This window comes from Ceratotherium simum, chromosome 7, assembly GCF_057802395.1.
Source record: "Ceratotherium simum simum isolate JZ-2026a chromosome 7, ASM5780239v1, whole genome shotgun sequence".
Taxonomy (NCBI): domain Eukaryota; kingdom Metazoa; phylum Chordata; class Mammalia; order Perissodactyla; family Rhinocerotidae; genus Ceratotherium; species Ceratotherium simum.
In genome coordinates, this window is record NC_141906.1 from 47,517,654 (window position 1) to 47,527,855 (window position 10,202).

At 36.6% G+C, this 10,202-nt stretch overlaps 1 pseudogene; it reads right to left on the reverse strand.

Annotated features, from left to right (window-relative positions):
* Positions 1 to 6,832: 6,832 nt before the first annotated feature.
* LOC101393208 (cardiolipin synthase (CMP-forming) pseudogene) lies at positions 6,833 to 7,597 on the reverse strand (annotated as a pseudogene).
* Positions 7,598 to 10,202: the final 2,605 nt, after the last annotated feature.

Here is a 10,202-nt window from a genome sequence, read left to right on the forward strand (position 1 = left end):
ACAGCAGCCACATCGTTTTATATTCCCACTAGCAGTACACAAGCGTTCTAATTTCTCCACATCCTTACCAACACTTGTTATTTTCTGTGCTTAAAAAACTTTTTGTAGTAGCCATCCTATGAGTGTGAAGTGATATTTCACTGTAGTTTTTCCCCGTTTTATTTTATTATTATTGTTTAAATTGCAGTAAGAACATTTAACATGAGATCTACTCTCAATAAATGTTTAAGTGCACAACACAGTATTGTTAACAAAAGCACAGTGTTGTACAGCAGATCTCTGTAACTTATTCATCTTGCATATCTGAAACTTTATACCTGTTGAATAGCAACTACCCATCTCCCCCTTCCCCTAGCCCCTAGCAACCACCATTATATTCTGTTTCTATGAATTTGACTATTTTAGATACCTCATATAAGCGCAATCATGCAGTATTTGTCCTTCTGTGACTGGCTTATTTCACTTTATATGATGTTCTTAAGGTTCATCCATGTTGTCACATATCACAGAATTTTCTCCCTTTTCAAAGACTGAATAGCATTCCATTGTGTGCGTATATATGTGTATATACATATATATATACACATATATACGCACACCATATTTTCTTTCTTTATTCATCTATCATGGACTTTTAGGTGGTTTCCACATCTTGGCTATTGTGAATAATGCTACAATGAACATGGGAAGGCTAATATCTCTTCAAGATCTTGATTTCAATTCTTTTGGATAAATACCTAGAAGTAGGATTGCTGGATCATATGGTAGTTCTATTTTTTTTTTTTTTGAGGAATATCTATACTATTTTCCATAACAGCTGCACCATTTTACATTCCTACCAACAGTGTACAAGGGTTTCAATGTCTTTACATCCTCACCAACACATTATTTTTTTTGATCATGACCATCTTAACAGGTGTGAGGTAATATCTCATTGTGGTTTTGATTTGCATTTCCCTGATGACTAATAATATTGAGTATCTTTTCATACATCTCTTGACCATTTGTATGTCTTCTTTGGAGAAATGTCTATTCAAGGCTTTGCCCATTTTTGAGTTATTTGTTTCTTTGCTATTGAATTGTAGGATTTCCTTATATATTTTGGATATTAATCCCTTATCAGATCTGTGGCTTGCAAATGTTTTCTCTCATTCCATAGGTTGCCTTTTTATGCTTTATTGTGGTTTGATTTACATTTCCCTGGTAACTAGTGATGTTGAGCAGCTTTTTTTGTGCTTATTGGCTATTTATATGTCTTTGGAGAAATGTCTATTCGAGTCTTTTGCCCATTTTTGAGTTGGGTTGTTTTTTGGTTGTTGAGTTGTAGGCATTCTTTATATATTCTGGAAATTAATCCCTGATACCATATATCAGGTATGTGGTATGCAAATATTTTCTCCCACTCTGTGGGTTGTCTTTTCAGGGGTGCTGTATTTTTATTTGCTAAGTCTGGCAACTCTATGTGTGTGAGAGTCTCTCTATATCAGTTATTCTCAACCAGGGGTGATTTTGCCCCATAGGGATATTTGGAAATGTTTGGAGACATTTTTGGGCGTGACAACCGGGGTGGAAGTGCTACTAACATCCAGTGGATAGGGGCCAGGGATGCTGCTAAACATCTTACAATGCACAAGACAGCGCCTGGTAACATAACTGTCTAGTCCAAGATGTCACTGGTGCCAAGGTTGGGAAACTTTGTACACTGCTTCTTTTCAGCTCATCACCTTCCAGGATTCTTGGAAGTGGCAGCTCCAGTGATGACACTGCTCTTGGAGCTTTTCTCAAGGTCCTCTGAGACTCAGTTCTGCTGCTATCAGTAGAAAATGGGAAACTGGCAGTGGAAGGAACCAGATCACAGTGAGAGGTATGTAGAAAAATACCCTCCTTGCCTGTTCCATGGAGATATGATAGCCATGAACTTACTTCCTCAACTCTCAGGAAACAGATCAAGTCCTGGTCCCAATATGAAGCATCCCAGACAAAATAAGTATTTATTGAGTACCTACTGTATGCACCAGGTACTGTCCTAGGCACTTTGACAAACATTATCTCATTTAATCCTCACAATGATCTGGGGAAGTAAATATCACTTCCCATTTATACATAAATAAATTCAGTTTTAGAAAGGTTATAACTTTGTTAAGTGCTTCTTAGGTTGGAATGTATTTTTTTTCACCTGTGTATCCCCCATGCCTAGCTCATAGATTGAAGAATAATAGAAACATAATAAATTTGTCAAATAGATGAAAATTAACACAACAATCAAGAGGAGGAGCTACAGTTTGCCTTCCCAGTTCAATAGTAGGGTCTCTGAGAACCAAGATCATTTGCTATAATTTTTTAATAGTATCTTGAGTACCTGGCATACTCAGAATACAATGAGTGTTCTATAAATACTTGGTCTTTGAACTAAAGTGAACGGAGTACCATTTGTGGAGCAAATACATTTCTTCAGAACCTGAATATTTGTCTTGCGTGGGGCTTCCACAGTTTCACAGGATCTCAGAGCTGGGACATACCTTGGAAGTTAAGTAGTACAACATCCAACCCAGTGGCAGTATACTCTCTTTAGCAGTGGTTCTCAAACTGTGGTCCCTGGATTAGCAACATCAGCAGCACCTGGGAATTTGTTAGAAAAGCAAATTATCTGGCCCCACCCTAGACCCGCTGAATCAGAAGCTCTGGGATGGAGCTGAGCAATCTGCGAGTTAACAAGCTTTCCAGGTGTTTCTGATGCAGAGAAAGTTTGAGAACTGCTCTGTTGCAATCCTGATGGTGTGATCTGCTCTTTCTTGGACATGTCCGCTGATGGGCTTCACCATATTATCAGATTGTCCATTCCATTTTCATATCATTTTAATTGTTAGAAAGTTTCTCCTGATTTTGAGCCAAAATCTACAGCAGTTCCTACACATTGGCCTGCTTCTGTATTCTGAAGCTAGACAGAATGAGGATCAATATATTAGAATTTTCTATGTATAGATAAAGATAGGCCTTCTTTATGAAATATGTGCAAATCTGACATTAGAGAGATGGGGGTGGGGTGGACAGCAATAGTTTAAGTTGCAGCTCATCATGGATGATTTGGAAATTGGCCCAATCCCCTGGAACGGCCTGGGACCAGATCAAGGCTCCAGCGTCACAGACAGGATTAAATTACTGGCCTCAAGCCTTTTCATTCTCATCCACCTCCACTTGATTTAGGTCTCTAACAAAACAGTTGATAGCGATCTCTCAAGGGGATTTCCCCACCTGCCACAAACATATGCAACTAACACTTGATCTTTTGTAAACGGCAGCTTCAACTTCCAGCAGCCCAAAGAAACTTGTCTTGATGCTCTTTACCTCTGGTTTTTATAGTCGTGTACTCTTAATTCTTGAAAGAGTCTTAGGGGTCATCTAGTACATCTTACAAATATGAAACAGGCCCAGGTTCCCAAACAAGCCCTTGATCTTGGGATATCTGGCTCTAATTAGCTTTATTTCCCACTATGAAAGCTATCACTTACTATCAAGATTTTTTTTTAACAGCTTTGTTGACATATAAACACCACACAATTCATTCATTTAAAGTGTACTATTCAATAGTTTTTGACATATTACATTATTAATTTTTAAAAATTGTGGTAAATATATATATAACAAAATTTGACATTTTCACCATTTTTAAGTGTACTATTCAGTGGCATTCATTACATTTACAATGTGTACAGCCGTAACTACTATTTCCAAAACATTTTCATCATCCTAAACAGAAACTCTATAACCATTAAGCAGTAACTCCTCATTCCCTCTCCCTCAGGCTCTGGTAACCTCTGATCTAACTTTTGTCTCTATGAATTTGCTTACTCTTGATATCTCATATTTAATGAATTGTACAGTATTTGTCCTTTTGTGTCTGGCTTATTTCACTTAGCATAATATTTTCAAGATTTATCCATGTTGTAGTATGTATCAAAATTTCAGTTATTTTTATGGATGAATAATATTCCATTGTATGTATATAGCATATTTTGTTCATTCATTTGACACTTGGGTTGTTTACACCTCTTGGCTATTGTGAATAATGCTGCAGTAAACACTGGGGTGCAAGTATCTGTTTGAGTCCCTGCTTTCAGTTCCTTTGAATATATACCTAGGAGTGGAAACTAACAAGATTTTATTGAAACATTTTTATTTTTACATCAGGAAACATTTCAAACATAGAGAAAAGTAGAGAAAATGACAAGACGTTATCAATGCCCTATGAAGATAAAATAGATATTAATAGTTAGCCATGTTTGTTTTAGATCTTTTTTTAAAGAATCAAAATGTTAAAGAAATAAAGCCCCGCCTCTCGTTCATTCCTTTTCCTTTCCTAACCACTATCTCAGAGTTTTTTCATATTATTCCCATGCTTGTTTTTTCTTTTTGTGGGGCAGATCAGCCCTGAGCTAACATCTGCCAAGCCTCCTCTTTTTTTTTTTTTTTGCTGAGGAAGACTGGCCCTGGGCTAACATCCGTGCCCATCTTCCTCCACTTTATATGGGACGCCGCCACAGCATGGCTTGACAAGCGGTGCGTCGGTGCACACCCGGGGTCTGAACCAGCGAACCCAGGGCCGCTGCAGTGGAGTGCTTACACTTAACTGCTTGCACCACGGGGCCAGCCCCCCCATGCTTGTTTTTATAACTTTACTATACATATGTCTGTGTGTGTGTGTATATATATATATATAAAACAGTACACATTATACTTTTTGGTATTTAAAAACATGCATAAATTGTGCAATCTTACAATATCATTTTACCTCTTGTTTTTTCAACTCAACGTTATGTTTTGGAATTTATCTTTGTTAATACATGTAGTTCATTAATTTTAACTGCTATATAATATTTAACAATATTTAATTGAATTTAAAAATATTTGGAATTCCTTTATAACTGCCAGGTTTAATCTTTTTATGTTTATTTTTATTATTGATATAAATGGATTCCTAATATCTTGTTTTGTTCTTTCTATTTTCTGTGCTTATTCTGAATTTATTTTTTGCTCCTTTCCTAACTCCTATTAGGTAAATCAAGCTTTCTTTATTTCCTTTTCCTCCTCTATTACTCCTCCTAATTCTATTTCTATTTTTTTAGTAGTTCACCCTTAAAATTTTAATATGCATACTGAACATAAATTCCACAGTTACCCAATGTCTCTTCTTTTCTCTGCAACAATATAAGGACACTGAGTAGCTGTACCTGATTGCTCCTTCCATCTATGTTACTGGTTACCAGTGTTTGGTGCCATATATTAAAAAAGGTATCCCCAAATTACTTCTATTATTATTACTATTTCATTCAATCAATGTGTGTTTCAGATTTATCCCTTTTTCCCTTTATTTTGCTTTTTACCTCTCATACCTTCCATCTGGATTCAATTTCTTTACTGCTGAAGTACGTACTTTGGCAGTTCTTATTTGTCTGAAAATGTTTTAACTTAATCTTTCTATATAGTTTAGCTGGGGCTAGTATTCTAGGTTGGTAGTTATTTTCTCTCAGGCTTTTGAAGCTATTGTTCTTCTAGCATCTCTTGTTGCTATTGGGAAGAATACTGTCAATCTAATTACCATTCCTTTGTGGTGATCTGTCTGTTCTCTCTGGCTACTGTAAAATCTTCTTTTATGTCTGTGATGGTTTGTGGTTGCAATACAATATGCCAAGAGATGGATTTTTAAAATTCTGTTGGGATATGTCATGCTCTTTGTCTGTGGATTTATATCTTTCTTTGGTCTGGGAAATTTCAACCTTTATGATTCAAATATTTTTATTTCTTTCCTTCTGGAACTTCTGCTAGATATATAGTAGATGTGTATTAGACCTTGTTCTTATATCCTGAAGCTTTCATATTGTTCATCTCATTATCTCTTTGTGCTGCATTTTGTTAATTATTTTTATTTCCAACTCTCTTATTCTTTTAATATCTTAACAAAAAAAGGTTCTCCAAAGTTTAAAAACCTTTGAAAAATATACAGTTTCATATTATTTATATATCACATAAATACAAATTACAATATAGTACAAACACTGCTTTGTAAGAAGCACAGTGTGAAGGCCTGATGTGAATCACTGCCTCTTAAACAGCAAAGAATAATGGACATGCTCTCGTATTCTAACTACTTGTGTTATTTGTTATCCTGATACATAAACTATTAGGCACCTGAGAGTTGGAAGACTTGACTGAACACCAACTTCAACACCTTCTTTCTCATGTTTGATCTTATTTATTATTTTCAAATTTTTCTGCATTTTAAATCTCTTCACAACTTTTCTCTATTTCTATAAATGTTTCCCTTATTCTGTCATTATCCTAAGTAATCAATTATTAACCACATGAACTATTAATGTCCACAAATCTAAATATCAAACATAAAACTGTTTAGCCAAGTTGTATAGGATATACATTTAAATGCACAAAATTCCCTACCACTTTGCAAGTCATCTAAATTCTTATTAAATAGAGGCGGCAATTTCAGTTTCCATACTCTAAACTATTTTTTTTTAGAAAAATGTATTAAAAATGATTGACAATAATTGGAATAATTGTTATTTTATAAATGTATCAAAAACCTTAAAATAAAAAATTTCTGTGTTATTTGTATTTAAAAATGCATCGGAATTTCTGCATATGCCCATGATAAAGCTTATTTTCAATGCACAGTCCTTCAGTTTTAATGACATGGTTTGTTCTGACAGGTCCCTTTTCAAGCTGAACACCAAAATGGGAAACTCCTATAGATTTCTATCTGGCCCTGATGCCAGTGATGCATATTGCTTCCTTCCTAATGATGATGGATGACTTTCATCTACATTTTTTTCACCTGACTAGCATTCTGAGCATAATGATTGTAACTGTAAGCTGATGCAGCTGTGCTGCAAGAGGTACTATCTGAAGATAAATACTGTCAGCATAATTGAAAACCAGAGCTATCAAAGAAACTGCCACCAGGATTAACTGGACCGCTGTGCTTACCTTGCTGATGAATGTTGGTTTTAATTTAGCAATGGCACAGCAAGGATTGAAATACTTAGCAAGTGCTCTCAGTGTTGGCAGAGTTCAATATCTGACATAAAAATATTAGCAATCAACATTACATCTTTTGAAATTATCATATAAGTAAGTGAAACTGGAATAAGATCTGCATAGGTCAAGCTAATAGATATGGTACAGATAGGTATTTTATCAAGTGGACGAGGAACACTTCCCGAGGCTGATTTCTTCTTCTTCTTCTTTTTTTTTTTTTGTGAAGAAGATTGGCTCTGATCTAACAGCTGTACCTGTCTCCCTCTATTTTATATGTGGGATGCCTGCCACAGCATGGCTTGATAAGCAGTGCATAGGTCCGTGCCTGGGATCCGAACCTGCGAACCCTGGGCCACTGAAGTGGAGCATGCAAAATTAACCACTACGCCACCGGGCCGGCACCCAAAGCTGATCTTTGATTGTCCTAATATCAAGCGGTAAATCCATCCAATAAACCAGTGAGCCCAGCTAAAGCAAAAACTCTTAGTGCAATATTAAATAAATAGCCCAAAACTGGGGCCAAGCCAATTCTCCTCGTTGACAACATATCTGGAATTGTCCAAGGGTTTTCATACAGGCTTGGGGCTGCATGCCAGGCCCTACTGGCCCCCTGGAACCTCAACAGCAGTGTAAAGACCACCTTCCTGGTGCCCAAGCAGCGGCCCCTCCTGATTAATCTTTTAAGATCTATCATCCAGTTATTTGTTCTCTCTTCAGGTGTCTAATAAGCTGTTTGACTCATCCACTATTTGCAATTTCAGTGACTGTACTTTTTTATTTCTGGAAATTTTATTTTAAAAATCTACCCATTGTTTTTCATAGTGATACCATTTTCTTAGGGTTTTATTTCTTCATTAATTAATTTAAATATACGTATGTCATATCTTTTAGATTTCCATTCTTTTATCACAAGTTTTTAGGGCTCTAATCTTGCTATTTACTGTGTCTGCTGACCCATGCACGTGGTGAAATTTTGGCTTATGCACTTTTAAATTTTGATTGTGAGCTCATCACTGCTGAGACTTGTTTTTCTTGTCAGAAATCTTCGTGGCCTGGATTGTGAGATCCTCCCTCTGGAGAGGTTTGCCATTTAATTCTGTCAGAGTTAAATAGGGTATCACTGGCTTGGGATCAATTATTATGAGAATTCCTTGGCCTGGGGATTCTGGGACCATGAGAATAACCAAAGAGAAATAACTGAGAGAAAATCGAACCCCAAGCCCCGTGAAACAAAGCTCCAGGTTTCCAAATTCTCAACCAAGACTTTATTTTATTTTAATTTTTTTCCTCACTTAGAATCCAGGCAAAAACAGTGACCTTTTTTGATGTCATTCAGTGCTGATGAATGGATTTTTTTTTTTCTAGTTCACCTTTTTAATGAACACTTTGGTTGTGGATGTTCCTGGCTGCGTGTGTGTCTCAGTTCCACTTTCTAGTCTTTGCAGGACCAAGAACGCATCTCCAGTTCTCACAGGTGGCAACACCCACGCCCCTAAGTTCCTGAGATCTATCATCATCCTGGGGAAGCCACAGGGTCCAATTCTCAGTACTCACTATTCTCACTAGTCTACTTTTCGCCTCTCTCTTTCTCTGACATCTGTATACTTCTTTTTCTTGTGAGTTCATTGAGGCATTTAAAATTTTATCTTTCTGGTCATAAACATATCCAACATTTCCAGGGTATGAGAGTGGAGGACTTTCAGGTACCTTAATTTTTTCTTTATATTGCCAGAATTGGAAGCCACTAGCAAGTTCCTTAATCCTTTGAACCTCAAGTCTCTCACCTTTAAAACAGGAAGAATGATACTATCTCACAGCCTTGTTTTGAAAGTTAAGCCAAAAAACTCACCTAAATGCCTGGTCCAGAACCTGACATGTAGTAAGTACTAAGTGGTAAAATAACGTTCATTTCCTTCCTTGAACTGTAATGTACTATGGCTACCTCACACCCTACTCTGCACAAGTGATCCATGGAAGGATCTAGGGTCATAAATACCATGACCTCTCAAGGCATTCACGGGACAATGTATTAACCAATACTGCTGCTGATATGGGAAGTGATTTGAAAAGATGCACTTTTAGCCCACTCTGGCAAGTAAAAAGTACGCATTTGAACAAGAGTTATTGGACAGCCATTTTGTTAAGGAGGGCTCAACAAGGGCTGCACCCAGGTGAGAATTTTTTTTTTCTGTTCCCTTCAAGTATTTTCAGGCTGATTTGTTCCTTGAGCCCTTGTGGCAAAAGGAGGTGTTTCTGTGTACTTTTTAGCTTGTCTAGATACCGTCCTTTATTCAGTTCAGCATTTGAAAAATGGAGAGGGTAGGAAATCACAACCTAATTCTTTATGTTAAATGACATTGGAAATACTGTACCAACATTATTAAAATTACAAATAAAAGAAAGAAAATATTCACATCATCCCACAGTCCTAAAATATTATACTTTTAATTATCCTTGATCCTTTGACTCCTTTTCATTTGTGTAAATTTTACATTCTTTTAATGATAGTATAAATACAATTTTACATTAGGTTTTTTATATCAGAAATGTTTTTATGTCATTCTTTACTCTTTATGTTTACAACTCTTTTTAAAAAACTTTTTGTTGTGATAAAATATACACAACATAAAACATGTTTTATTTCTACATTTTAACTGTTTTTTTTGTGTGTGTGTGAGGAAGATTAGCCCTGAGCTAACGTCCGATGCCAATCCTCCTCATTTGTGCATGTAGGTTGGCTCTGGGCTAACATCCGTGCCCATCTTCCTCTACTTTATATGGGACACGACCATAGCACGGCTCCACAACCCCTGCGTCAGTCCATGCTCGGGATCCAAACCCGCGAACCTTGGGCTGCCAAAGCGGAGAGCACGCACTTAATGGCTATGCCACCGGGCCAGCCCCAACATTTTAACATTTTTAAGTGTACAATTCAGTGGCGTTAAGTACACTCACATTGCTGTGCAACAATCATCATTATCCATTTCCAGAACTTTTTCGTGATCCAAACTGAAACTCTGTAACACTATGAAACACTAGCTCCACATAATCCCCTCCCCAGCCCCTGGTAACCGCTATTCTACTTTCTGTCTCTATGAATTTGTATGTGTCTGACCTTTTATGATTAAATAACATTCTATCAAGCTATTGTA